General features: G+C 35.0%; 1 long non-coding RNA gene and 1 pseudogene across 2 annotated transcripts in view; both read left to right on the forward strand.

The window, feature by feature from the left end:
* LOC309659058 overlaps positions 1-27,040 on the forward strand; it is a 175,101-nt gene that overhangs the window by 95,326 nt on the left and 52,735 nt on the right. The window lies entirely within an intron of this gene.
* On the forward strand, positions 10,167-22,089 carry LOC309658987 (ubiquinol-cytochrome c reductase complex assembly factor 2 pseudogene; annotated as a pseudogene). The gene has a single exon. The product of its transcript is annotated as a ubiquinol-cytochrome c reductase complex assembly factor 2 pseudogene (transcript).

Consider the following 27,040-nt stretch of genomic DNA (forward strand, 5'->3'; position numbering starts at 1 on the left):
GGTATAATTACTGTATGTTGGTGGTTTACGATTTCTTTAGCAGAAATATTAATTCCTCTACTAAGGAATAGTGTTAGAGATTAATTACCGGAGTTGTTAATAGTAATCTAATTAGAAGTCTTAAGAGTGTTGCATCGAATGAAGTGAGCTTGGAAAAAAATAGCATATTTTAAAAATGTAATAGAATGTATTCAACAAATGTTATTTTTGAATCTTCGTCCATGTTTTGGAAACACACTAAAACTTAAGTGGTACGTTAATCAGGATTATACTATTAAAAGCTGAAAATAGAAGTTTATATGTGATTTTTTTGCATTGTTCTTGGGAAACTCTTGGGAACCCATTCTCTTATTACCTACATCTGTCTTGTAAAATAAGTACCCTTATTTTCTTGTTCGGAGAAAAATGCAATTTACATTTGAACATGGTATCTAGACAAGTCTAACTGAAAGGAATGATAAGTGATCACTATTGTTTCAAAATGGATACGGCCCAGATTCACTGGCTACCGTGATGATTCATTGGCTACTGAGTATACACCCTTTTGGTCAGTCTTGTTGGTGTTTGAAACATTATCTTTTTTTCATTGTGAGATGAATATCAAAACTGCTCACCTCTTTTGGTGGCCTTTCAGGTCACTGGGTCAGTTGCTGTGACCCTATGCAGTCCTTGGTCTTACCACCCTCGATTTAAAACATTTTTGGTGTGCCCTCCTGTTTGTCCATTGGAACATTTCAGCTTGCAATTGTTTTGCTAGCCTGTGAAAACTGGGCATTGGGAAACTGGTTAGTTGTACTCTTAGGTCTTTTTATTACTGACTCTCATCTTAATTTTTTGTGTTAACCAAGGGTTATGGGTGATATGACCTCCTTTTCCACTGCCTATCTAAATCATTTCTATCCTTCAGTGTCCAGATGGAATATTAACCCTCTCATAAAGCTTTCCCTGATGCTCTCAGTGAGAAGTAATGGATCTCTCAGTACCCAGTGAAATCTCCCTTTTCATCTCTTACGGCTTTTTCACTTTCTGCTGTCATTGTTTATGCTAGACCAGTGCTTCCAAATGGAATGAAGCATGAATGGTTGTCAGAATTTTTTTTTTAGGATTTGAAATTCCTTTAGTACTTTCAGGGATGTATTTGTTGCACTATAATGACTTCAGATTTCCTCTTTTCCAGTGTGGAAATGTTGGTTTTGGTCAAGTTGATGATATTGCCAAACAAACAACCAAATTAACTGACCAAAAAAACCACAAAAACCTGAGGTGAGAAATGTGGTCTTTTCAGCAGAGATTAGAGTTCTGGAAAGATCATTGATAAATCAGCTTCTCTGGGAAGCATGAGATCTGAGAGAGACTTCAAACTATGTCCTGAGGAAGGAGCTAGGGAGGATTAACAAACACATCTGGGCTGGGGCTTGGAGACTGCGTCAATAACAGTAGGAGCTGAGACTGTTCTAACGATGTTTTCTAGCTAATGGTGAGAAAGGTTCTTATAGTATTTTCTTCCTTTTTGATCCATGGACAGTTTAGGTCTTCTCTAATTAGTTCTATTCAGAGTTAGACTCTTAGAAAAACCTTGTGATTCATGTTCTTCCTGAATCCCCTTGATAGAAATGAAAGCAATTTTTGTGGGACTGGGAAGGTCAAGGCCCTGTGGTAAGTCTATTCAGAAGGTTAAGAAGATCCATCACTGCAACAATTACCTCAAGAAGCAGGCGGGGGAATTGGGAGCATTTCTCATGCTAGAAAGTGGAACTCAGTGAAAGCCTAGGTGGGGTATAGAATGGAACTCTGTCTCTTAGTATTCTTGAGTGCAGATGATTCAGAGTGTTTTTATTTTTAACAAGGAGGACTCCTTGATGGTGGAATATGAAATAGTAATCCCTGGGAAGAGGAAGGAAATGAGAAATCCAGAAAAGTTGCTTCTGAAGGCCTGCCAGTCTATTTTTAAAATAATATATTTTATTTATTTATTTAAATCTTTAAAAAAATTTTTATTTTATATTGGACTATAGTTGATTTACAATGTTGTGTTAGTTTCAGGTGTACAGCAGAGTGACTCAGTTATACATATACATATATCTATTCTTTTGCAAATTCTTTTCCCATTTAGGTTACAGAATATTGAGAATATTACAGAATATTGAGCAGAGTTCCCTGTGTTATACAGTAGGTCCTTGTTGGTTATCTATTTTAAATATAGTAGTGTTGTATATGTCAATCCCAAACTCCCAATTTATCCCTTACCCCTGCCTTTCCCCTTTGGTAACCATAAGTTTGTTTTCTAAGTCTGTGAATCTGTTTCTGTTTTGTAAATAAGTTCATTTGTATCCATTTTTTTAGATTCCGCATTAAGCGACATCATATGATATTTGTCTTTCTCTATCTGACTTACTTCACTTAGTATGAGAATCTCCATGTCCATTCATGTTGCTGCAAATGGTATTTTTTCATTCTTTTCAATGGCTAATATTCCACATCTTTATCCATTCCTCTGTCAATGGACATTTAGGTTGCTTCCATGTCTTGGCTATTGTAAATAGTGCTGCAATGAACACTGCGGTGCATGTACCTTTTCAAATTATGGTTTTCTCCAGATATACGCCCAGGAGTGAGATTGCTGGATCATATGGTAGTTCTATTTTTAGTTTTTTTAAGGAACCTCCATACTGTTCTCCATAGTGGTTGTACCAGTTTACATTCCCATCAACAGTGTAGGATGGTTCCTTTCTCTCCACACCCTCTCCAGCATTTACTGTTTGTAGACTTTTTGATGATGGCCATTCTGTCTGGTGTGAGGTGATAATGTCATTTTAGTTTTGATTTACATTTCTCTATTAGCGATGTTGAGTATCTTTTCATGTGCCCCTTGGCCATCTGTATGTCTTCTTTGGAGAAATGTCTATTTAGGTCTTCTGCCCATTTTTTGATTGGGTTGTTTGTTTTTTTGACATTGAGCTGCATGAGCTGTTTATAAATTTTGGAGACTAATCCCTTGCCAGTTGCATCATTTGCAAATATTTTCTCCCATTCTGTGGGTTGTCTTTTCACTTTGTTTATGGTTTCCTTTGCTGTGCAAAAGGTTTTGAGTTTAATTAGGTCCCATTTGTTTATTTTCGTTTTTATTTCCATTACTCCAGGAGACAGATTGAAAAAAATATTGCTTCTGTCTGTCTTTGAGTCCAGTATTTGACTTTCTTAAGGCTGCCCATGATAGAACATGGGGGCTTTATACTCTGGGCAGAAGGACAGTTTTAAAACAAGCCATTGTTTGTTTAACAATTCTATTATCTGCACTTAATTTTTAAAGCCTCCCAGTATGTCTAATCATTACCAAGGGAATCAGGCGAAAGTATTTTGGGAAAAAGTTGGGATAAAGTATAAAATTATGGGGAAGGGGATTCTAGGATTCACTGTTTGGGAGACAATATTTAACAATGTATGAAATTCCCCAAGGTTAAAGTAAGACTTAAGGGAAAATAATTGGGGTTACTTTGACATATGGATTTTTTTTTCTTTTTTAGTAATTAACATTTAAATGTCCTGTGTTATATTTGTTAAGCATGATGATTTCCCTTATAGACCAGTATGATCTGGGCCATTTTACATCCTCTCAAAGAGAAGTGTGAAATGGACAGATACATCCTCCAAGGGAATTCTGAACTCAGTTACTGGGGTTGTGACCCTCATGAACTGAGTGTGGATGAATTCTTTAGAATGCTTGGCCTAATTTGGGGGGTCTTTTTTTTTTTAATTAAATAAAAATTATAACACTGTATTTTGGGGTTTATGATGTATTTAGATGTGAACTATATTACAACAATAATATAAAGTCTGGGGGTATAAATAGAATTACACTATTCAAGATTCTTATAGTTTGACTGAAATGGTGTGATATTGTCTAAGTAGACATTGACATATAAAGTCTTTAATCCATTTTGAGATGATTTTTCTGTATGGTGTAAGATAAGAGACCAGTTTTCCCAATACCATTTATTGAAGAGACTATCTTTTCTCCATTGTATATTCTTGGCGCTTTTGTCAGAAGTTAATTGACCATATACAATGTGGTGTTTATTTCTGGGCTGTCAATTCTGTTCCATTATTACATGTGTCTTTTTTTTTAGTTGAATAAATTTGACATGTAACATGTAAATTTAAGGTGTACAGCATGTTACTTTGATACTTTTATACACTGTAATGTGATTGCCAATGTAGCAATATTTATCAAATTATATAATTATAGTGCAATATTATTGTCTATATTAATTATACTGTGCATTAGATTTCTGTTGCTTATTTACTCCCTGTCCTTGAATTATCAATCTTATCCTCCCTACCCCCCCATCCCCTAGTAGCTACCATTTTACTCTCTGTTTTTTAAAGGTTAAATTGTTTTTAGATTCCACATATAAGTGATATCATACAGTACTTGTCATTCTCTGACTTAACCTCACTTAGCATAATATGTTCAAGGTCTATCCATCTTGTCTAAAATGGCAGGATATCCTCCTTTCTCGTGGCTGAATAATATTCCATTGTGTACATGTATCACATCTTATTTATTCATTCATCTGTTGATGGGCATTTGGGTTGTTTCCATTTTTTTGGTCATCATATTGTGAAAACTGCTTCAATAAACATGGGAGTGCATATAGCTTTTCACAATTGTGTTTTTATTTCCTTTCAGTATATAGCCAAAATTGCTTGATCCTGTGGTAGATTACTTTTAATTTTTGAGGAACCTGCATATTGTTTATAGTGGTTGAACCAATTTACATTCCTACCACCAGTGTACAAGGGTTCCCTTTTCACCACATCCTTGCTAGCACCTGTTGTCTCTTGTCGTCTTGATGATAGCCATTCTACAGGTGTGAGGTGATATCTCATTGTGGTTTTGATTTGCATTTTCCAGATGATTAGTGATGTTGAGCATCTTTTCATGTTCTTCTTGGCCATTTTGATGTCCTCTTTGGAAAAATGTCTATTTAGTTCTTCTGCCCATTTTGAATTGGATCGTGTGTTTGTTATTAAGTTGTATGAGTTCTTTACATTTTAGATATTAACTCCTTATCCAATATATGGTTTGCAAAAATTTTTTCCTATTCTATAGACTGTCTTTTCATTTTGTTAATTAGTTTTTTTTTCTGTGCAGAAGCTTTTGAGCTTGATGTAGTGCCATTTGTTGATTTTTGCTTTTGTTTTGTGCTTTAGGCATCACGTCTAAAAAAATCATTGCCAAGACCAAGATTGATAAGCTTCTTCCCTACACTTTCTTCTATGGTATCAGTTCTGATGTTAAAGTCTTTGATCCATATTCAGTTAGATTTTGTGAGTGTGAGATAGGGGTCCAATTTCATAGTTTGTATGTGTTTTTTTAGTTTTTCCAGAAGCATTTGTTGAAAAGACTATCCTTTCTCCTCTATCCTTTCTTTGATTCCTTGTCAAATATTAGTTGACAATGTATGCCATGATTTAATTTTGGGCTCTCTATTCTGTTTCATTGCTCTATGTGTCTATTTGTGTGCCAGTACCATACTGTTTTTTAATACTATAGCTTTGTAGTACAGTTTGAAATCAGGAAGTGTGATGGCTCTGTCTTTGTTATTCTTTCTCAGGATTGCTTTGGCTATTCAGGGTCTTTTTTAGTTACACACAAAGTTTAGAATTGTTTCTTCTATTTCTGTGAACAATACCTTTGGTATTTTGATGGGGATTGCATTGAATCTATAGATGGTTTTGGGTAGTATGGCCATTTTAACAATATTAATTCTTCTGATCCATGGACATGAGATGGAAAAATATGGAATGCCTCACAAATTTGCATGTCATCTTTGCACAGGGGCCGTGCTGTTCTCTGTGTACTGTCTCAATTTTAGTATATGTGGTGCCGAAACGAGCTCTGGGGATCTTTAACAGGGGCAGACTTCTGATGGCATGCCCAGCAACAGAGGCCCTAAAACTCAGGGCTGTCATTAGTCCATAAATAACCTTTACCTGAATTAGACAAAAACCTATGGACAAGGCCCAATGCCAAGGTGTGTAGTTCTACATATGGACTATAAGCTGGATCTTATCTTTACACATACCCATTTTGCCAGGTAGTTTTGTAGAGTGCATGACCAACAAAACTTAATGTATAATCTTTGCTAATTTTTCTATTTTGATTTAATTCCAGGCCACACAGAAGAGATTGGCAATATAATTTCACAGAATAGTATACAGTCACTTTCTTTTTGGCTTTTCCCCTTGTTTAAAACTCATGCCTGGTTTGCAAAATGACAAATAAGTCATAGGAAAGTTATATCCTTTGTTGTAATCTTGACATCTTCAAAAGCAATACATTGTAAATAAGCTGTTATGAGACAGGACAAGTAGAAGCTTTAAGACAGAAGTATTTAGGCTCTGGTACATTTCTTACATACAAATTTCATAATAATTATGTTGAATTGGAATTGTATGTATATTTTTCTGCTTATTCCCAAAACACTCTCCTTAAAGGTAAGGAGAATGCATTGCACATTTGAGTTCCAATCAAAGAGCACAGTGCCTGGCACATAGTTGGTGTTGAATGAATGCATGATATTCCTTATTTTTCACTATCTCACTTCCTTAAGGAATACTAAAAGAAAGGATCTGAGATAAAAATTTTGAAATCACAACATGTAGATTCTTTCTAATGAGACAAACATGTAAGAATTTCCTGTACTCCTTCATTTCTTAAGACTACTATAGTTGTGTAGCATAAATTATATTTATAAAACTATACCTTATATTACTATTTATTGTAACTAATGGTTAAAATTTTAATACCAAGGCTCTTTTACTTTACTTTATAAATTTTTTCTCTTATTCCTGGACTTTGAGTGAGAAAATTGTGTCAAGTCTCTGTGTCAATCATTACTAATTATATGATATTGAGTACCTAATGACTCTAAGCTCAGAGTTATATTTCTTTATATTAGAAATATATGAGAACATATTTTCACTTGCAATTGTGTTACATTTGTTCAACTTCTACACAAATGCAACATACAATTATTGTTATTGTTGTACTAGTACCCATTGAATACCCACTGGTAACACTGCTATGTGATAAAAATATAATAACTTGGCAAATTGTAGCTTGGCTTTGAAATAAAAAAATGGATTTGAAATTGCCTAGAATAGGAATAAACTGGAAGAAACAACAGACTGTATTCAAAGTATAATTGTATTCAGCCCATGATTTAACATACCTTGCAGCCAATGTTGAGTTAATTTTTATGTAATGCATGTGGTGCTCATTTGTTTACTTTCTGATCTCTCCTTAAAAGTATTCTTGTGTGAAGGACATTATAGAATTTGTAAACTACAGTGTAGAAAAGTACACTTGAAGACATTTAAACTTGATCTTATTCTATCCCAGAAGTACCGTGATCTCAAGGCTATGAATTTGTAATAATCCAATAAAATAAAACTCTCTCCTCTGCTATCTAGATTTAGTGCCTGCACTACGAAGACAATTTTTGTAGCCTTACCATTGGAAGTTGCCATGTTTAAATCCTATCCATTTGCTGGAAAACTTTATTGTTGCTGACACAGAATCAAGTAGAAAGTTGGAGGCTTGGATATGAAACTCTCTCTGGTGATTGTTTAGCATAAGTGAACATTTTTGTTTTGGGACCGAAATAAACTCCCTGTGTCTATTTTTAAGAAATGCTTATAGTGTAAATATGTAATTCATGATTTTTCAAACATGAGCTTTGAAAAATGAGCTTGGGAATGGTCTATATTTAAATCTAAAAAGGACTCATGACAAAATGATACTAACTATAGTGCTTACAATGTTTTGTGTCATTTAAAGAGAAAAATATAAAGCTGTCCTGACTTCCTGTAGTAATTAGTGCCTCTTTTAGGGTAGCATAAAATGCTCTAATGGTAATGTTGTAAGAAGTCATTTGGTTTTATCAACTGCTGAAATTACCTTTGATGTTGTTACTAAAAATAGCGGGGTATGTAAGTGTGTCAGGACTCAGGGTGCAGCAGCTTGGCACGTGCCTGTCTAAACCCTGCATTCTTCTGACGTTCAGATTAAAGGCCTGATTTTGTAGTTTTGTCCCTCACACTGAGGGAAGGTCATTGACTGATATTCCTTCAGCTCCTTTTATGGAGGTGACAAAAGGAGAGTGTCTGAAAGAAAGGAGGTCAGGGTGGAGGAATGAGGGAGAAAGCAAGAATTAGGGAGAGACTTGAATTTTTAAACTTGTTTCTTTTATTTACCATTATTTTTTTACCCTCCTAACAAAGATTAATCTGGCAAGTTCCCTAAATTGGATGGCTGAATTTATCCTTTTAAGCTTTTTAAAAGCAAGAGAATTTTTCAATGATACTTCTGTATAATTGTGAATAAGACCAATGCCAGAGAAGAGAAAAACAAAACAAAACAAAAACAAAGCAAGATAAAAGACAGGAAAAGAGAAAGAAAAATGAGAGTGAAAAGTCTTCAAACTTCCGTGCTTTTAGAGATGGTGAGAGGCTGTGCTCTTTTCCAATTCAATGAATCTCTTAACAACTTTTTTTTTTTTTTTTTTGCTATCACTGCTCATTCTTGTCTCTTTGCTCATTCCTGTCTTCTCATTTCCCTTTCCAAATTTTCATCTTTCCAAAGTCCTCATGTTACAGTTTAAAATTATTATTGTAATACTGACTGCTAGGACCTTTCCATTTATTCCAATTTCCACTGGATGGTTAGGGCTAATGAACCTGTGAACACCAAACCTTTCTAATTCTGGGTATGGTGGCCCTCCACCAAGGAAAGGGGTTTCCTGAAGTCCTTGTCTGATAGCAAATACTGGCGTGGGGTTAAATGTCCTTGGGTCACATAATGGTGGCCAGTGAGCTAATCTGTTTCTGGGAATGCATTACATTTTAAAACTTTGCCCATAATCCCATGATTGTTCAGCTGGTGACAGGTGGAGAAAGTAGTCGTGATTTTGGAATAAAAGTGTGAGATTGCTTGTAATTAGTAGTCATGAGAGTAGGTTCATAGGACTATGAATGGATTTAAATGGATAACATAGTTTATCCATTTAGTGAACACAGTTCTAATTGTTCAACAGACCATTTTCACTTTCTGGGCAGACAGGATGACCACATTCACAAGCCTAATTCAGAGTCCGTGTGGGACTGCAGGACGGCAAAAGGAACTGATGTGTCACTTCTAGTCTGTGGCAGTTATGAGTTAGTGTGTTTCTTCCTCTGTTGCATCTCTCTCTTGCCCTGCCTTGGCAATCCTAGAAACCATGGAAGGCAGCCATCAGGAAATGGAGGCATATTTCAGCTGCATTGAATTTTTCCTAAATGAGAAATAAATTTTTATAGTAGTAAGTCCCTGATATTCCAGGATTTGTTTGTTACTACAGCAGAACGTACCTGATCATGACAGCTACATTTAGTATAGTATCCTGGCACATACTGTCCATTAAATGATATTTATCATTATTATTATGATAGTATTCTATGGGCCTATTGGGAGATGTAATACAATTATTCTTCCTTCATTGATAATGATCTTTATTAAAATGAAATTAAGATATATTATGCAAATATGATGGAATATATATTAGATACTTATTACAATTTTTTGACTCACTGTGGGGTATGGTTTAGGATGAGAGCAACAGAATCATTTTCACTTAGGTGTCTTTTTATCTGTGCAATATCTTATATAAGGAGTAATTAATTTTCAGAGCTATGACCTAAATAGCTAAGAAAATAGAGTTTTAGAAGATAAGGGAAAAAAGTGGGAAAAAGTAAGATATACAAGAAAGAGAAGAAAGAAAAAAATTGTCTGTGGAGTTATTTTATAATAACACCTCCCTCAATAGACTACAACAGTACCTGTGTATGTTTCTAAGACTAATAAATAGGGGAGCCCAAATCACTGAGTAAAGTAAATGACTAAAATAATAAAGAAGCTGAGTAGTGAATAAAGCACTTCTAAGTGTCAAAGTTGTGGCCATCAATCACGGTTTGGCCACCTATATTGATGGAAATTTTGGGACAATATTCAGGAAAAATGACTAGACACAGATAGGTCCTATAATTAGAGAGATTATTTGTCACTCTAATGAATCAACTTAAATTTGTCAGTTAGTGAGTCTAATCAACTTAAATTTGTCAGTTAGTGAGTCTAACTTCAGTTTTTTTAGATGAACCTCCAAAGTACACATTACAGTTATGATCTCAACACCCCAGTTGTACACTTTGTTGAGAACTGCGCACGTATTTGACATCCTCAAAGTATCCTCCTGTTAGAAAAATGTAGCAGTGTGCTTTAGCAGTGAATGTAAACTCCACTTCCTCTTAAGATGCTCATGATTAGTTTGACATCTGGGAAATTGTTCTTTAATATGAATAGAGGAGTTTTATATCCTTTTATATAAGATAGCTATTTAGATCTTTTGGAAACCTTTTAATTTATTACACTTTTTCATGTCATCTTGACAGAAAAATGGCTATCTACATGAAGGAAAGTAAAAAGGGATTCGTGTATCTGTTAGCTAGATTTCATTGTAGCACACATATTTCTTGCCCGTGGACTAGATAATCTGTGGGTTGGCTGAGATCAGCTAGGCTTGGATTTAGGGTTGTTGCATGTATCTCTCATTCTGAAACGGAGGTGAAAGGCATTGCAGTCATTGGGGGCGTGCTCTTTTCATGGTGGATAGCAGGAAGGCAAGAGGAGCCAATGGAAATACCTGATGCCTTTCGAAGTCTCTGCCTGACATTTCACCATTTCATATCTGCCCATATTGCTTTACTCATGTGAGCAACACCAGAGCCAATGGGGGTAGAGATGTATAGTCCTCCTCTAGAGGCAGTTCTTACAGCCTCTTTGATATGTAATTCTGTCATCGGGAGAAAATGGAATAGGAGTGATCAGAATCCATTCATTCACACTAGCTAACACCACATATGATGGTGGCCTCTAGACAGATGAAAGACCTAAAGTTGAAAGGTAAAAGTATAAAGTTAATAGAAGAAAATCTAGAAGACTATCTAGGGTAGTAGAACTTCTTAAACAAAAATGTAAAAGTACAAACCAAAAGAAAGAAAATTAATAAATCTGACTACATCAAGAAAAATTTTAATGAAAGGCACCATGTATCAAGTTAATAAACAGATAATAGATTGGGGGCATATATTTCTGACACTTGAAATCAACTAAGAATCAATACCTAGAGTATGAGAAATTCTTCTGTAAAGAGCAATTCTGATACAATTAAGTGTGAAAGATATGAGATGGCATTTTCAAAAAATTAAAACCAAAAAGCTAACCGAGCATGCATAAGGGGAAGTCATAGAATCATTAGTGATCATAAATATGTAAATTAAAGCAAGAATAGCACTTTAGAGCCATTAGCGCACTAAATAATACTAAGAACGCACCAATGTAATAGGAACCTTCACGCACATCTAATGGAGTGTAGATTGTTGTGGACATTTGGAAAGTAATCTAGTACCAGTGAGTCAGTTTGTAGACACATACCCTGTGATAAATCTGTTCTTTTACCAGGTATATAATCCAAATCTATCCTCATATAAAGTCAAAAAGGGGCATGTAAAAGGTTGTTCTTGGTTGTGGACTAAGAAATATTGTGTTTGTTCTTGGTTGAGGACTAAGTTGAGGTAAGTGAGGCAACTCAGGTGCAGATTTTAAGGAGGCACTCACTCTAAAGGTCATGTAAAACATGAGTACAGGATAGCACACTCACCCTGAGAGTAAGTGCCTCCTTAAGTGTTGTGCCCCATCTGCCTTACTTGCCTCACCCTACTATCAGCTCAGCTGGTAAACTGGAGTCAGATTAAGTGTCTGTCACATGGAGAGTGGATAGATGACATGAAATAAATGCACAGGAAGGAGAATTACACATCATTTGGAAAGAATGGATGAAAGATAAATATAGTTGTAGGAGTGAGTTTTAGTTGTTTAATTAAAAAAAAAGAAAACATTATTGTCTACTGTTCATCATTTTGAAAGTGAACACATCAAATGGTATTTTATTTACTTAAGAAGCAAATATTAATTAAAACAAAGCCAAAATAAAAATATTTTGAGAAATATACTAAGAGGAAAATTAAATAGTACAGCCTATTTAAAAATGTTCATAAAGCAATGTACTTAAAATTGATCAAGAGAAAACATATATATTTTGACAATCTTAAAATCAAAATCATTTTATGTATCAGAAATTTTTCAGTATGTGGGGAAAAGGTTTATATTGTTCAATGAAACCTTAGCATATACTTTTTGATACTCCCCATAATAACTGGCATATCTATTTCTCAAGCCAATTTAAATCTAAAATGTAAAACTGACTTTGATGTGACGGCTCACTACGATCTATTTCACCCAAAAACTTTGATGAGTTTTTGGTATAGACTCTCTATATCTGCAAATTATAAATGGTTTAAAATATAGAAATAATATAACTACAAATTTAAGAAAAATGTGGATGGTTTGGAGACATTTTAGCAGAATTATGAGTTAAAATTCATTGTTGCGGTCCACTCTAAATCTGACTTTTTAATAGCTTTATCAACTGTCATACCCTAGATAAGAATAGTAACTGAAGATGGGAGATTTTAGTATGGCTGAGAACTGCCAGATATCCATGAAGGGATACTGGGTATCTGGAAGAGATCCCTGGTGGTCCCAAAACAAAATCTGTTCTTTCATCTGCTCCAATCCAGCTTTCTGACTCTGTCTCTCCTTTCTTCAGTATTTTCACATTCTTCTGTGCTGTCATTTATAAAATATATCTGTTAACTAAATGTGTCCTATATCTTTGGGGAATTGATAAATTGACTTGAAAGCACTTTTAAAAATAAAGTTCAGGCCCCAAATGGCGGCCAGCTGCTACCAGAATTTTCTCAAACTCTGAGGAATGGCCAGTGGACGAGACCAAATGAGGCCGGGACTTGGGCGCTTATCAGTGGGAGCGGGTAGTGCACGCCTTTAGGGAGGGAGAGAACACCCAGATTGCAGAGCCTGAGGCCTGGGATTAGAAGTACGAGAGCTTAGCACCTCTCCATTCAAACTACTACAAACACAAGTACCCTCGCCCCAGAGACACAAGCTTCAGTGGCCTGTCCCTGGAAGAATACAAACTGGTCCTGTCCACAGATACCTTGGAAGAGTTTAAGGAGATGAATAAAGGCGTGTGGAAGAAACTGCAGGAGACGTTTGCCCCCAGGGATCCTGAGGAGAAGCATAAGGCCTGGGCTAGGGCCTTATCGCGCCCGCGTTACCTAAGCGTGAAGTCGTGTACGTTGCCATCATCGATAAAATGCCCTGATTTCTCCATCCAAAAAAAAAAAAAAAGTTCATATACCTATAATAATTTTTTTAACCTTTTTATTTTATATTGGAGTATAGCTGATTAAGAATGTGATAGTTTCAGGTGCAGAGCAAAGTGACTCAGCCATACATACACATGTATCCATTCTCACATACCTATATATAATGATACTGAGTGTTGAAATAGTTATTTTTGGAATATGTTTTAAAATGGTGGGAGGGAGACGCAAGAGGGAGGAGATATGGGGATATATGTATATGCATAGCTGATTCACTTTGTTATAAAGCAGAAACTAACACACCATTGTAAAGCAATTATACTCCAATAAAGATGTTAAAAAAAAATGGAACAGTAAAATAAAGTCACAGTCTAAATTTTCTTACATAAGAGGTACTTTTTCTTACAATGAGTTTGTTTTTCAGCCCAATTTAATTTGGAAACTGGCCTGTTTGAATACCTAGAGTGGAAACTTCCTCACCCAACAATTAAAAAAGGGCATAATGTCAGATTTTAAACTTCTTTGTTTTCCATGTAGGACAGCAAACTGTTACCTCCTTGTATAGGTGCTTTTAATTAGAGACTAGATTGGTCAATGGGATAGTGCCACCCAAACGATATACATAAAATGACCAAGATTTAGAGACATCAGGTATTACCGTGTGCAGAGTAATAGCAAGATGGGTGTCACATTCACCTCCTTTTCCTTGTACACAGATTACATGTTCATTAGTTTACAGACATCATGATAGTAATCTAATTTGGGACAAACGGAATAGATTTCATGCCAGGATTGTGTTTGGGAAGCCACAGGGTTGGTGCAATGCTGCTTCCTGGGGGATCTACAGAGAAGACTGACCCAACCTGGGGACAAGGGGGTATCTTTCTCACCTTGTAATTCTCCCCTTCAAGAGGTGCAAGACTCATAAATGCGAGGAAAAGAACTATCAACGATAGTTCTTTAGTATCTTTAGTATCATAGTAAGGCTAGTCTTTCCCCTGTTGCGAATACTATTACTATGATTATAACTACTACTAGTACTATTATTTATTAAATACTTATTTTAAAAAAGGTTTATGTGGATAATGTTATATGTATAAAGATTATGTGTATTATAATATTATTGCTCTTTTAAATAAGAGAAAAATTGAGCTTGGAGAGGTGAGGTGATTTACTCAAAGTCATACTTCCAGGGTTAAAAGAGAAGCATTCTGACTTATGAATCCACATTCTTGGTAAATTAAAAAGACAAGGCTATTAGCACTTTAAACTTTTTATTTAAAGCTTTTTTTTATTTCACCAAAAATTATCTAGTTGTTTCATCATATTGTCCCTGATATAAACCAGATACTAGAAACTACCATGCATTACCTCCATGTATATACTATACACATTTTCCATTCAAGTTGTACCACAACTCGTGATTTATATTTTGGTTGGTGATGCTTTTAATACATGAAATGTTTTCTGACTGGAAGCTACAATTTTATAATTTTAAGAGGCATAGGCAATCATATGACTAATCATCATAGATGTCACTCCTATTATTTATGTCACATTAGATAGGTATACACATTTTATTTTATATTCCAACACCAAGAAAAAATGTACGAATTAACTCTATAAGGAGCTGATACTTTAAAATTGATAGAGAATAATGTGTTGCTTTTCTCTACTAGGTGAAAGTTGAAAATTATTATTTAAATGCACTCATTTGTAAATTAAGGTTAATTAACTGCATTCATTAAAGCTATACTTATCTACAATGATTCTGACTTGATTATGAATATCATGATTGAGTTATAGTTACGCAAATGCCACTGAAACTTATTGTCATGTGTTACTTAAGTCATAACCTCATAGTTATGGTAAGTTACTCAAAATATATTTTCTTGTAAAAATATAATGATGTCATGTCTAGTATCTGTGGATATTTATATATATATTTATATATAGTCTCTGACTAAAACCTAGTAATTTCTCTAATAACAGCTAAATAACTAATAATAATAATACCCTCCAAGAGAATGATGAGAACTTGAGTTTCATGGTGGTGGTAAGTGTTCTCTGAATGAAGTTATATAAAATAATACAAGACAATGTGTACCATCTATTTAGTCTATAGTCTGTACCAGGTTCAGTGGCAAGCACCTTACTTGCACCATGTCTTTTTATCTTCTCAAGAGCTCCATGAATCCAAGTAATTTTTAATGCAGATTTCTATGGGCAAGTTCCATTCTAGACACTGGGGAAGCAGCACTGAACCAACAGACATCTGTGCCCTAGTAGAGCTCACATTCTAGTTGAGGAGAAAGATAAGAGACAAAATAAGTAAAATATATAAATAAAACAATTATAATATTTGTTTTAAGCAGAAGAAGGAAGTAGAGAATTAGGAATAGGAAGTGTCATGGAGAAGGGACATAATTTTAGGAAGGGTTCAAGGAAATTCTCATGAAGAGGTAACACATGACTGAAGACCTGAAGAAAAGCAGAATGAAAGCCAAATACTTATCTGTCAAAGAGCTTTTCAGGCATTAGAGAGAAAATGCAAAGCTCCTAAGATCAGACTTTGCCAGCTGTGATGGAGCCCAATGAGTGGGAGAGTGGTGTGAGATGAGGTTAGAGAGGTAACCTGCTCCAAATCACATGACACAGGTGATAAACCAACAAAGCAAGGACTTCAACTGTAAGAGATAAATGACAGGCAATCAATAAGTTAAATATATCAATGAATAAATGGATTGATGGGTGAATGAACAGATAAATGTTAGATAAGTAGACAAATTGATTAATAACTAGATACCCAGTTTTTTTTTATTATTCCTTTAAGAATATTGTTCAGTCCAGTTTGTCTAAAGCAATGGATACTTATTAAAGGAGAAAGAAACTGAGTAACTATTTATATGGCTGTCCAATATTACACAAACTGGTAGCATAAGAATCAGATAAAGAATTGAATGCACTAGAGAACTTCTGGAATCATTAGAAGAAAGGATATGAAATATCCTTGAATTTTGTCCTTCCAAAACAAGAATAAACATTTTGCATAACACTTTCATGTTATACTCTAACCACCACAGCCTACTTTAAAGCACACATAGGGTTAATATTTATGTTCTGGCAGCCTCTTACTGTAGATCTGATCCCTTCTTACAATTTGGGAATCTTTGAGTCTTTGCCTTGATAAAGAACTAAGCCTCTGTAACAGGCTGTTCTGTGTTGGTACTGCTCACGCTTTATAAATGGAGAAGTCAAACAGAGCGATGAGCAGCAAGACGCAAGACAGAGGGGAAAACAGGACAAGCTTAGTGTCTGGGAAGATCTGGCCAAGTGGATGAGAAAGATGGCAATCTGCTCTGCAATTACCAAAAAAAGTGTTTTTTATTATAATGAACTCTGTTGAGCAGTTATTTTAGTAGTTATTTTAATACCCTGAAAGAACTAGTATGCTAACTTCTTTCCAAGGGTAAGTAATTTACAGAGAGAATTTGCTGATTAGATCTTCTGAACTGTAAATGTTCTCTTTTTTTTTGTGATGCCAGAAGTGAACAAATCAGGTACTCACCTCGTCAAAGGAGAGCATACACCATGGAGGAACGTGGAGTTTCTTATAAGAGTGTGTTAGAAAGAATCTGCGATGGGATTTAAATTCTGGTTGGGTGATTTGGGAAAGGGTGTAAGGAAGAGATGGCCTTCAGAAGTGAACACTGTCAGAAAGCAGGGGCAGTGCTATGGGTAGAGAAGTAGCAGGTACTCGTTTAGTGTTTGAACAAGGAGAGTGTTTTCTTGTGGGTGGTGGAGTTACCATGTTTTTGTTTGTTCTTAGACAAAATTATGAAGTGGCCTTGCTGTTTTTCATGATTGTGTCTCAGAGTAACCTTGTCTGAAATTGGTATATTGTGACATTGTTTATCAAATGGGAGAATAAATGGCTTAGATTTGACTGTCAGACCAGTTTCTGAATGTCAGGGGCTTCTCTCTCTCTCTCTTTTTCATATATTTGTCAGAACTTTTTAAGCAAGGAAAATTAGCTTACCTATTGCAGACATATATAATTTTGATAAACTATGTAAATTATATGCAGAGTCTAAAAATATCCCTCTCCATGAATATACAGAAGGAATAAAGATTATTCAGCATAGTATTAAATTATTTAATATAATCCTAAACAATTTTTAACTTTGAATATATCATTTTCAGAAGCTGTTATTTCCTCTAGTGGCCAAAAAATAATTTCTAGTAATAAAAACTCCTTCAAATCTTGGAAATATATGCCATAACAGTCTGTTCACAAACTAGCAAATTCAGTAAAACCAATATTTACATATATATATATTTAAAAAACCTAACAGAATATAATTTTTAGTGAATGTACTAGTTATTAATAATATGAAATATTCTGTACAATATAAAATACACTTGATTGTCATTTCAGTCATATTCTTTGCAGTTCAGTATCTTCAGAGATTTAAATGACTAAGAATTTTTCTACATCTTTTTATCAGAGGCAATAGTTTTCTCAGTTTTCCTTATTTCTTTTTCTGAACCTATCTTTTGCCACATTAACTTTTTAAAAATAGACTTTATTTTTTGGAATGGCTTTAGGTTTGCAGCAACACTGAGAAAATAGTAAAGAGAGTTCCTATTTACCCCACACCCAGTTTCCCCTAATAACATCTTACATTAGTATGGTACACTTGTTATAATTAATGATCAAATATAATCGTTTTCTTTCTTTGTAATTTATCCCTCCTCCACCCCCTTTCCCCTTTGGTAACCATAAGTTTGTTTTCTATGTCTGTGAGTCTGTTTCTGTTTTGTAAATAAGTTCATTTGTGTGTTATTTTAGATTCTACATATAAATGATAACATATGGTATTTGTCTTTCTCTTTCTGACTTACTCAGTATGATAATCTCTAAGTCCATCTGTTGCTGCAAATGGCATTCATTCATTCTTTTTTTTTATGGCTGAGTAATATTTCATTGTATACATGTACCACATCTCCTTTATCCATTCCTCTGTCGATGGACATTTAGGTTGCTTCCATGTCTTGGCTACTGTAAATAGTGTTGCAATGAACATGGGGTGCATGTATCTTTTCAAATTATAGTTTTGTCCAGATAGATGCCCAGGAGTAGGATTGCTGGATCATATGGTAATTCTATTTTTGGTTTTCTGAGGAACCTCCATATTGTTCTCCATGGTGGCTGTATCAATTTACATTCCCACCAGCAGTGCAAGAAGGTTCCCTTTTCTCCACACCCTCTTCAGCATTTGTTACTTGTAGACTTTTAATGATGGCCATTCTGACTGGTGTGAGGTGGTACCTCATTATAGATCTGATTTGCATTTCTCTAATAATTAGTGATGTTGAACATGTCAGAAATGTCTAAGAGAAATGTCTATTTAGGTCTTCTACCCATTTTTTGATTGGGTTGTTTTTTTGTTATTGAGCTGTATGAGCTGTTTTCAAATGTAATTCTTATTATTAAAGCTGCAGTTTATTCATACTTCCTTATTTTTTTTCACCCAGTATCCTTCATCTATTCCAGGATCCCATCTACGACATGATTTTACATTTAGTTATGTCTCCTTAGGCTCCTCTTGCCTGTGACATTTTCTCTGATTTTTCTTATTTTTTTTGGATGGACTTGACAGTTTTGAGGAGCACTTTTCAGGTATTTTGGATGATACTGATCTGTTGGAATTTTCTAATGTTTTCCTCTTGAGTAGACTGGGCTTGGGCTTTAGGGAGGAATACCACAGAGGTAAATCTTCATCATATCATACCAAGGATATGCATTATTAACATGATTTATCATTGGTGATGTTAATCTTAATCATCTCTCTAAGGTAGTATTTGTCAAGTTTCTCCACTGCAAAGTTATTCCCACCCAACCTTTTTTATACTCCATATTTCAGTCTTTGGAAGAAAAGACACTATGCATAGCCCCGTCTTAGGAAATGGATTTATGCTTTTCCTTCTGAGGGCACAGTATCTATATAAATTATTTGGAAATCTTTTGCATAGCAGATTTGTCTCTTCTCCTACTCTTCTTTAAGTATTCAACCATTCTTTTACATCAGTATGAATTCATGACTATTTTATACTTAGGGTTATAATCTAATACTACTTTATTGGTTTTCTTGCTTAAATTGTTTCAGCTTTGGCCATTGGGAGCTTTCAGCTGGCTTCTTTGTTTCTTTAACTTATGCCCATCAATGTGTGTGTATTTACGTATATGTGTGTGTGCTTTTTCTGTACATCCTTATTTTCTGGCAATACAAGATGCTCCAGGTTCAGCTTGTATATTTCCTACCAAGGTTTATAATCAGTCATTTTCCCAAAAAATCTCTGGTTCCTTTTATTGGAGAAAGGTATTAGAAATCAAGGTCTGGGTGTTGGGTGTGCTCACTGCTGCTGGCTTATCATTTCTTCTAGACCCTCTCAGCTGAAATAGCAAGAAAATATGTCTGTATAGCAACACATGTGCATGCACATGGCCATAAATAGCTGTATATCTATCCCTCATTATTCATATATGGTACATATGAGTTCATATTGATGTCTTCAACTCAAGATTATTACCACATCAGTCAGTCTAGGCTATTTCTTTTGCTTATTGTAAATACTCCAACAGTGAGAAATCAGGTTCCTGTAATCCACAATTCATTTAATTTCTCAGTTTCAGTATACATGCATAACAGTGTCAGAGTTTTAAACTCATACTGCCACAGGACAAAACTTTATGAATTAGAGTACAGTGTTCACGTTCAGTTCCTTTTGCCTTTAGTCTTACAGAAGCCACTCATACCTAAAGTTACTAAGGTCAGCACCTTTACATCCCAGCCATTTTCAGTAATGCTGTTCAATATGTTTCTAATATGGATACTTTTGTCACAGTCTGTAGTCCATTTTCAGATCCTTTGTTGTCTTAAATGATGTTTTTTGAACTTGCATACATTAAGGTTTGGCTTTTATGTTGTAACATTCTAAGGATTTTGACAAATGCAGAACGTCATGTATCCACCATTACAGTATCATACATCATAGTTTCATCACCTGAAAAAAAAATCACCTATTCAACCCCTCCTTCATGCTCCCAAATCCCTGGCTCTGAACATTTTATCATTTCTATATTTGTTCTTTTCCAGAATGTCATATAATTGGAATCACACAATATATAGCCTTTTCAGACTGACTTCTTTCACTTCAAAATGTGTTTAAGATTCCTCCATGTCCTTTCATTCCTTGATAACTCATTTCTTTTTATCACTGAATAGTATATGGATGTACCACAGTTTGTCTATTTGCCTATTGAAGCATATTTTGGTTGCTTCCACTCATGACAATAATGAATAGGGTTGCTATAAACCATCCTGAGCAGGTTTTTGTGTAGACTTAGGTTTTCAAGTAAATATGTAGGAGAGTGACTGCTGGATTATATGGTAAGACAGAGTTTAAATTTCTAAGAAACTGCCAAACTGTTTTCCAGAGTGGCTGTACCAGTTTGCATTCCCAACAACAATGAATGAGAATTCCTTTTTCTCTACATCCTTGCCAGGATTTGGTATTCTCAATTAAAAAACTTTTATCCATTCTAATAGGTGTGTAGTGTTTGCTCATTGTTGTTTTAATTTGCAGTTACGTAATGACAAATAATGTCAAACATTTGTCATATGCTTAGTTCTCATCCATTGTCTTCTTTGATGAGGTATTTATTTAGGTCTCTTAAATTTTTAATTGTATTGTTTTCTTATATTTGAATTCTAAGAGTTCTTTGTGTATTTTGGATAGAATTTCTTTTCAGATACATATTTCCCAAATATTTTCTCCTAGTCTGTGGCCTGTCTTCCTCTTAACAGTATCTTCTGCAAAGTAGAAGATTCTTTTTTTTTTTTTTAATCTGTCTCATTTGAGAACACCTGCTATCTCCAAATCTCCATCTTTTTTAAAAAAATAAATTAATTTATTTATTTATTTTATTTATTTATGGCTGTGTTGGGTCTTCGTTTCTGTGCTAGGGCTTTCTCTAGTTGTGGCAAGCGGGGGCCACTCTTCATCGCGGTGCGCGGGCCTCTCACTATCGCAGCCTCTCTTGTTGCAGAGCACAGGCTCCAGACGCGCAGGCTCAGTAATTGTGGCTCACGGACCCAGTTGCTCCGCGGCGTGTGGGATCTTCCCAGACCAGGGCTCGAACCCGTGTTCCCTGCATTAGCAGGCAGACTCTCAACCACTGCGCCACCAGGGAAGCCCCAGATTCTAACTTTTATGAAGTTCAGTTTTTCAGTTTTTTTTCTTTCATGGATTATGCTTTTGGTGTTGCTCACATCATCATCTTGTTTTAAAAAACTGAGGTATAACTGACATACATTATAATAGTTTCAGGTGTACAACATAATTTGATATTTGTACATATTGTGAAATAATTGCCACAGTAAGGCTAGTTAACATCCATCCCCATATATAGTTACCAAATGATTTCTTGTGATTAGAACTTTAGAGACCTACTACTCTCTTAGCAACTTTCAAGTATGTATGTAAAACAGTATTATTAACTGCAGTTATCATGCTGAATGTTACATCCCCAGGACATTTATTTTATAACTGGAAGTTTGTATATTTGTTTTCCCCAGTCTGACTTATTTCACTTACCATAATGCCCTCAAGGTCATTTCATGTTGTCACAAAATGGCAAGATTTCATTTTTTCTTATGGCTGAATCCATTTTGTGTGTGTGTGTGTAATACCCAGTGGGCATGGATTCACTGGGGCCATTATTATAGCAGTTTACCTCAAGGATAATTAAAATTTTAACTGGAGTTGAAATCTCAACTAAAAATTTTATGACAAATAAAATTTGAGTCTTACGATCCCTTTAAGATTATAAGCCTTTGGTCATTTCAGTTTTAGTTTTAGGTTTTACGATGTTTGCATGAGAAAATTAGGGAGTGTGAAGTTTCATGAAGTGACATTTACAAATTCTTCTTGGCATGACTAGTGTATTCTTTTTCTTTCCCACTGTCCCAGAGGTGACTTGACTTATCCTTCCTAGGACAGGCCCCCTCCTGGCACCTGTTTCTATACAAACCCTTTAATCAGTGCTCAGCTCTAGGAATTCTTTATAAGGTCCTATCTAGAATAGTCTCAACAGTGCCACATGATTGTTTCTTTCGACTGCATGGAGAGCAGTAATTGGGCAATATTCATGGAAAACGCAAAATGAAATCTGTGTGGCAGAAATATTCAGAGCTGCTGTGTATCTGTTTTATTTCCACTTGGTGCCAGTTTTTTGCAGCTACTTATAAAGATTCTTCTTTGTCAGTGTAGATTGCTAAAAGATCTACTTCCAAATAGCAAAACTAAAACTGTAAATGTGTTTCTGCAGTGGTCTGACCTGCGGTTATTAGTATATAACAAATAACTCCCATCCTGATGCCTAAAGACAAAGGCTCTTAAGGGTCTCATCCATTAATTGGAAGCTATTTATTGTGAGTATTCCCTAGCCACTTGACTTGCTATTGCTGCCATGGTTCAAAAGTGAATGGTTTTTAATATCTAGAACATTAATTTGAGTCAAATTATATATGCAGCAACATTTGTGCAGAAGGTAAGAATATAATTTAGGTCATAACGGAACACACGGTGAATGTCTGAAAACCGGTCAATTGTCTTTTGAAACAGAGGTACTTATTTCTATTTTTGAAATATTGGCAAGTTAAAAGTTTTCTGGCACTGTTTCCTTTTTCATGTGATATGAATGCAGATGCTGTTAGAACTGAAAACTTTTTTCTGTTGTTGGTAGTGCTGCTACTGTTTGGTAAAGAAGGAAATTTGAAATTCTATATGGAGCCATTGGTAAAATGCACTTATAGAAAGATTCTAATTTTTGTATGTCAGAGTAATAGAAAATACAGTATTTCTATTTGAGTGACTTTAGGAGTTTGCCGAGCTCCTTAATATGTGTCCTTTATAAATTCCTCTTGATAGGAAACACACTTTAGAATAAATGTATCACTTATTTATGAATATGTATATAGCAAAAAAGAAAATCACTTATTTGAAGTCAGTTACCCATCTGGATCTCCAAAGGCACTTTGTTTCCTGTTCTCTTCTTAATGTATTTTTGCATTTTGTGGCCACGGTGTATAGCTGTTACACAGCTCTGGAGGCAGCAATTGTGTATGTTTAATGACAGTTTTCAAACAAATGGAAGCAGGATGACTTGATGAAGAGGCAGATATTTCACTTTACCTGGAGGCACCATTTGGGTTAGATATTTTTATTAAAAAATTCTCTTAATATATTAGTTGGATTCCTTTCATTGTATTTATATTCTTGAGATACATTAGTGTTTTTTTTATTACATTAAAAGGTATTTATTTTGTGTATTGCATTATTCATTTCTACAGGACTTAGAAAGTTAGAGCAAAGGCTTAAAGCCTTTTCATAAAGAGAAATACCTTTGGATTTGCCTAAATTCTTTTTTTTTTTTACACACACACACACACACACACACACACACTGTATTTTATTTTTACAAGAGATAGACTGACATCAAGCATTGTAAATGGATGACCACAACAGAAGCAAGTGATTGCAATTACCAAACACGAAACACACTCATACTATGTCATAATATTGACATTCAGTCCAGTAATCCTCCACTGTAACAGCTCCTTTACTTTGCAGTGAAAATTGATTTGTATATTTTTTGCCTCTGAGTCCTTGTGGGATTTTTTTTTTTTATTCAAACAGAAAGTCACAAAAATTATAATCATCCTCATCAGTTCACTCAGTCCCATGTAATTAATTTTTTTTTCATCTTGATCGTTTGTTAGCACTTTTATGAGTTCATCAGTTTTCCATTAGAGTTCTGAAAATGTTTATTCATTCAGTTCAGCAGTATAGTCAGTTACTAGAAACCTGTACTCGTCAGAGACTTTTCCATGAATTCCTTGAAGATGAAACCCTTTTATAGGAACATATTTGCAAAAGCATCAGAGTACACCCAGAACTGTCTGTAAATGACAAAAGACTTAAAAATGACCATGGTTAAAGATTTGATGAAAGTTCATAATGCAATTGACAAGGAAATTTAGTTATTTCTGAGATATACATTTTAAAATAATAACTAGAATTATGACTTATAACATTACACCAGAACATATAAGATTTCTAGAAATTTCATGTAATGTCTGAAACATTTATATTAACATTTCCATACAAATAACCCAAAGAAAGTTTAGTATTAGTTGTTTGTTTGTTTTTTTATACTGCAGGCTCTTATTAGTCATCAATTTTATACACATCAGTGTATACATGTCAATCCCAATCGCCCAATTCAGCACACCACCATCCCCACCCCACCGCGGTTTCCCCCCTTGGTGTCCATATGTTTCTTCTCTACATCTGTCTCAACTTCTGCCCTGCAAACTGGCTCATCTGTACCATTCTTCTAGGTTCCACATACATGCGTTAATATACGGTATTTGTTTATCTGTTTCTGACTTACTTCACTCTGTATGACAGTCTCTAGATCCATCCACGTCTCAACAAATGACTCAGTTTCGTTCCTTTTTATGGCTGAGTAATATTCCATTGTATATATGTACCAAATCTTCTTTATCCATTCGTCTGTCAATGGGCATTTAGGTTGCTTCCATGACCTGGCTATTGTAAATAGTGCTGCAATGAACATTGGGGTGCATGTGTCTTTTTGAATTATGGTTTTCTCTGGGTATATGCCCAGGAGTGGGATTGCTGGATCATATGGTAACTGTATTTTTAGTTTTTTAAGGAACCTCCATACTGTTCTCCATAGTGGCTGTATCAATTTACATTCCCACCAACAGTGCAAGAGGGTTCCCTTGTCTCCACACCCTCTCCAGCATTTGTTGTTTGTAGATTTTCTGATGATGCCCATTCTAACTGAGGTGATACCTCATTGTAGTTTTGATATGCATTTCTCTAATAATTAGTGATGTTGAGCAGCTTTTCATGTGCTTCTTGGACATCTGTATGTCTTCTTTGGAGAAATGTCTATTTAGGTCTTCTGCCCATTTTTGGATTGGGTTGTTTCTTTCTTTAATATTGAGCTGAATGAGCTGTTTATATATTTTGGAGATTAACCCTTTGTCCGTTGATTCGTTTGCAAATATTTTCTCCCATTCTGAGGGATGTCTTTTCATCTTGTTTATGGTTTCCATTGCTGTGCAAAAGCTTTGAAGTTTCATTAGGTCCCATTTGTTTATTTTTGTTTTTATTTCCATTACTCTAGGAGGTGGATCAAAAAAGATCTTGCTGTGATTTATGTCAAAGAGTGTTCTTCCTATGTTTTCCTCTAAGAGTTTTATAGTGTCCAGTCTTACATTTAGGTCTCTAATCCACTTTGAGTTTATTTTTGTGTATGGTGTTAGGGAGTGTTCTAATTTCATTCTTTTACATGTAGCTGTCCAGTTTTCCCAACACCACTTATTGAAGAGACTGTCTTTTCTCCATTGTATATCTTCACCTCCTTTGTCACAGATTAGTTGACCATAGGTGCGTGGGTTTATCTCTGGGCTTTCTATCTTGTTCCATTGATCTGTGTTTCTGTTTTTGCGCCAGTACCATATTATCTTGATTACTGTAGCTTTGTAGTATAGTCTGAAGTCAGGGAGTCTGATTCCACCAGCTCCGTTTTTTTCCCTCAAGACTCCTTTGGCTATTCGGGGTCTTGTGTGTCTCCATACAAATTTTAAGATGATTTGTTCTAGTTCCGTAAAAAATGCCATTGGTAATTTGATAGGGATTGCATTGAATCTGTAGATTGCTTTGGGTAGTATAGTCATTTTCACAATATTGGTTCTTCCAATCCAAGAACATGGTATATCTCTCCATCTGTTGGTATCATCTTTTATTTCTTTCAACAGTGTCTTATAGTTTTCTGCATACAGGTCTTTTGTCTCCCCAGGTAGGTTTATTCCTAGGTATTTTATTCTTTTTGTTGCAATAGTAAATGGGAGTGTTTCCTTAATTTCTCTTTCAGATTTTTCATCATTAGTGTATAGGAATGCAGGAGATTTCTGTGCATTAATTTTGTATCCTGCAACTTTACCATATTCATTAATTAGCTCTAGTAGTTTTCTGGTGGCATTTTTAGGATTCTCTAAGTATAGTATCATGTCATCTGCAAACAGTGACAGTTTTACTTCTTCTTTTCCAGTTTGTATTCCTTTTATTTCTTTTTCTTCTCTGATTGCTGTGGCTAGGACTTCCAAAAGTATGTTGAATAATAGTGCTGAGAGTGGACATCCTTGTCTGTTCCTGATCTTAGAGGAAATGCTTTCAGTTTTTCACCATCGAGAATGATGTTTGCTGTGGGTTTGTCATATATGGCCTTTATTATGTTGAGGTAGGTTCCCTCTATGCCCACTTCCTGGAGAGTTTTTATCATAAATGGGTGTTGAATTTTGTCAAAAGCTTTTTCTGCATCTATTGAGATGATCATATGGTTTTTATTCTTCAATTTGTTAATATGCTGTATCACATTGATTGATTTGCATATATTGAAGAATCCTTGAATCCCTGGGATAAATCCCACTTGATCGTGGTGTATGATCCTTTTAATGTTGTTGGATTCTGTTTGCTAGTATTTTGTTGAGGATTTTTGCATCTATATTCATCAGTGATATTGGTCTGTAATTTT

Source organism: Balaenoptera physalus, assembly GCF_965194825.1.
Source record: "Balaenoptera physalus genome assembly, chromosome: 3".
In the NCBI taxonomy this organism is placed as follows: Eukaryota; Metazoa; Chordata; class Mammalia; order Artiodactyla; family Balaenopteridae; genus Balaenoptera; species Balaenoptera physalus.